Source organism: Dermacentor silvarum, chromosome 2, assembly GCF_013339745.2.
Source record: "Dermacentor silvarum isolate Dsil-2018 chromosome 2, BIME_Dsil_1.4, whole genome shotgun sequence".
NCBI lineage: Eukaryota > Metazoa > Arthropoda > Arachnida > Ixodida > Ixodidae > Dermacentor > Dermacentor silvarum.
The window spans coordinates 190,398,288-190,402,235 of NC_051155.1; positions in this window are offsets into that span (position 1 = coordinate 190,398,288).

A 3,948-nucleotide genomic window follows, 5' to 3' on the forward strand; every position below is an offset into this window, starting at 1 on the left:
TACTATCCCTACTCCGAATTGCTCTCTACTAATTTGCTATCGCAATTGATGCTTCGGCGAAACTGCGACATTTTTTATCGGTGCGTCTGTCTCGCTACGCGCGATGGCCACATTGTATTTAAGGTCAAGCTTCACATTGCTCCTGCGTTTTCCTTTTTTTTATTGCGATATCAGTTATACGGACACTCCAGGCGAATTTCCACCGTCGGCGTCGCCGTGATGTTCTGTATAAATTCCAAGTGCGATAAGATCGCGGCCATACGCCGTGTGCTGTAGGTGCGAGGGAAATCATGCGAGGGTGAGCCGAGAAGGATGGTGGCTTGGTGCGGCGGCGTCTTCTTGAGCGCGCAAGGGAGGAACGCGGGGAGAGCACGTGTCGACTTTCGCGCGAGCAAGGGCGGGAGGGGAGGGGGGCACGGTAGCGCGCGCCTCGGATTCCACTCCGGCCGCGGCTGCTAATGGCGCGGTTGAGCACGGCCGCACGCGTCCTGTCTTGGAGGTAATCTGCGGTGGTTTCGAGGGCTAGCCGATCCCAGGCAGCAGCTGATAGCTTCGCCGGCGCTGTGTTCTCGCTCGCCTAGTTCGCTTTAAAGCGAGAGGCAGCACGGCGGGGAATTCGCTCGCCGCTGCTGCCGCTCTTCATCACGCCAGCGTTCTAACAGCGAGTGTTCGCGGTCATTGAGTGAGATGAGTTCATGTCTACCTGTGCGCGCGTGGCACCGTGCTTGTTAATTTATTTGGTAAGCGAATGTTAGCAGCAGTTTGTACAGCTAATAAAACTACTAACTTTACTGCGTATAGCCGCCTAATAATTTGCTATCGCAATCAATGCTTCGCCTTTCGGGCGAAACTACGACTGCGGGCGCGCGCGTGTGTGCGTGCGTGTGTGCGCGTGTGTGTGCGCGCGCGTGTGTGTTATTTTGCAGCGACCATTAGGAACGCGCTTCAGCCGTGATCATCGGCGTGCGCGAAATCCGGCGCAATAGTGGAGGCGCCGACGCCGCGTTGAAAATGCGGCCGGAATTACGTTTCATGGAAGTCGCGGCGCGGCCCTACAGAAGTGCGATATTCTGGCTGTTGGTGAACCTATGTGTAGTGCTTCACGGTCGGTAAGAAGCAGCCCACTCCCAGTTGAACAAGCTTCTGATAGTATGACCGAAAGTTGAAAGGGTTCCGTTAGGCTGTGGACAAGCATATGGAGTACTGCGAAGAGGGTGCTTCCGAGCTTTGACGACCCTGTATACAGGGTGTTTCAGCGAACTTTCAAAAAAATTTTAAAAGTTGCCTATGGCAGATAGCACAATTCTAGTTCATGAGCTGGTCTACTCGAAGAGTCGGACATTACTTGCACAGAAAATTGAAATGCCTAATCGACTAATTAACAATAATGTACTAATTACGCTTTTACATAATTACCTTATACTGCAATTTACAAATTCTAGTCGTGGCATTCAAAGGCGGATCGACTTGGAACGAATTCTCAGGATGACACTAGTTTCGAGATATCAATTCCCGAACTTTGCGAATAAATGCATTGGCGTTCCAATTATTTAAGAAAACATCGTTTTATGCATTGAAGCACAAGATTAACTGGAACGCCAATGCATTTTCCCGCGAAGTTAGGGAATTAATATCTCGAAACTGGTGTCATCCTGAGAATTTGTTCCAAGTGGACCCGCCTTGCGAACTCCACGGCTAGAATTCGTAAACTGCAATATGGGCCATAAGGTAATTAGTCGATTAAGCATTTCAATTTTTTGTGCAAGTAATTCCCGCATTTTTGTGTAGACTAGCTCATGAACAAGAGTTGTGTTATCTGTCACACACAACCTTTAAAATTTTTTCAATGTGTTCGCTGAAACACCCTTTATATTTCTTCTCTTGGATCGCTTTAGCCAGATTGCAGGGTGAGTTAAAATTAATGAATGTCGGCCTCCCAAGTCAAACTGCATTCCAAGCTCTGTCTGTAATTTGCTGTTTTGCATTTGTTCCAAGCTCCCTATTTCCCTATATTATACCTTTACGCTGTGTCGGATGCAACCGTGGATACAAAACGCAAGCTAACAGGGAGGACAATATTGCCATAGAACATGTGAGAGTGGCATGCCTTTCTTTTCCTTTTTTTTCTTTCTTTATCGTTTTTATAAAGAATGGAAGTGTTTAGAAAAAAAAAAGCCACAGAAGCGACTTGAAGGAACCCTAACCCCGACAATGCTCAAAAGCTAACAACTGTTACAGCCTAAGCAGAAGCTCTAGCTCAAGCTCACCGACTCCTTAACTTCAATGGAGAAATCGTTTTGCTCGGAATCCACTGCGCCTAATTTGATTAGCTTCGATGTATTAAAAAAAAAGTAAGAATCCGCCTAGTGCAGGAAGCATATTTTTAATTGAGGCCGTCAATTAAAAAAAATATGGCCTAAATGAAAATGTACACCGCTATGAAATATTCCACTAATTTGTGAGTAGGACTATTTCAACAATTTCACGTAAACTGTAAATCCATGTATCACATTTGGACCGCTTCAGATACCTTAACAGATGCATTTTACGGGACTGTTACATCTGTCTAACGAGTCATAAGTTGCTGATATTCGTCAATTTGTGTAAAACTTTTGAGTCCTTAAATTAAAATTCTGTTTCTACAGACGGCATTCAGCTTATTATAGCTCCCAAATGGAACACATTTCATTAAAATTTATCTGTACCAGCATTTGTGCGTTTCACATGTTTTTGAACAGTGAAATCTCAGTTGGCCCCATGGTCTGGTGTACAACTTCCCAAAGCTGTTCCACGGCGTGTCTCGAGGGACTCCGCAGCGCAAGGATTTGGATTAATTCCGACCACCCGTGGTCCCTCAACGTGGCCTAAATCTAAGTGAAAGTTCGGCTTATTTTCTCAATGTTCGCCTAAATTTAAGTGAGAATGCGTTTTTACTTTCTCAACGTGCGCCTCAATCTAAGTGAAAGTGCGTTTTACTTTCTCATAGTTCGCCTAAATCTAAGTGAAAGTGCGTTTTATTTTCACAACGTGCGCCTAAAACTACGTGAAAGTGCGTTTTCTACTCCTCAACAACTAACGCCAACTTACTGAATTGATGGATGACTCTGCAAATTTGGGTCTCGCAAGTCTTCTTCCAGTAAGGGGAAGATGTCGCTTAGGGCGTGCATCATCTGGTGCACGAGGACATATCCAAGGCCCGAGTACCGCAAGCTGACAGGCAATGTGTCTGCGTACAGGGGCATCTGCAGCAGCGCTGGCTGCAGCCGCACCGTGGCCGTGTCGCCGTGGAAGAAGGCGTTGCTCATGAGCAGCTCGTAGGAATGCAAGCTCGCCTTCGCCTCCAAGGACAACTGGATGTGAACAGCACAGGAAAGAAAGAGCCGTACACACATGAGACCCTCGAATTGGTTAGGGAAAAGCACTCGCCGCCGCACATGAAGTGCGTGACTTTGTTGATGCATGGCAGTGCCCCCAATATTAGTGCTAATTGAACGGGTTGGAACACTAGTAGGACGAGTGCGGCCAGCGGTATGCAGCTTATCGTCAGTTTACAGTTCAGGACGCATGTATGACGTCTATAGTGTAGAGCACGCGGTGATCGTATCCTGAGGCGCCCAGATTGGCACTACGATATAAAATTATGCGGATCCCACGCACTGTGAGAATCGATGTAAGCGAAGCTTTCTGTGCTGTTTGCGTTTATTGACGACAATTGGTTGCGATGTTGACGGCAAATGTTCAAGTTCATTAGGGGTTAGTGCAATACTAGAGTGGTGAGTTGATTCTACCTGCCCTCTGGACTGTTGCACGTTATAGTACAAAGGTAAGAGCTGAAGTTTCTGCAATGCTTTTGCGGAGGGTCATGGATAATTACAGCTGTCTAGAGGGTATTGTGGCGACGCCCAGGGAGTTCCAGAGGGCATTGTGGCGAGTTTCTCAGGTCGCCTT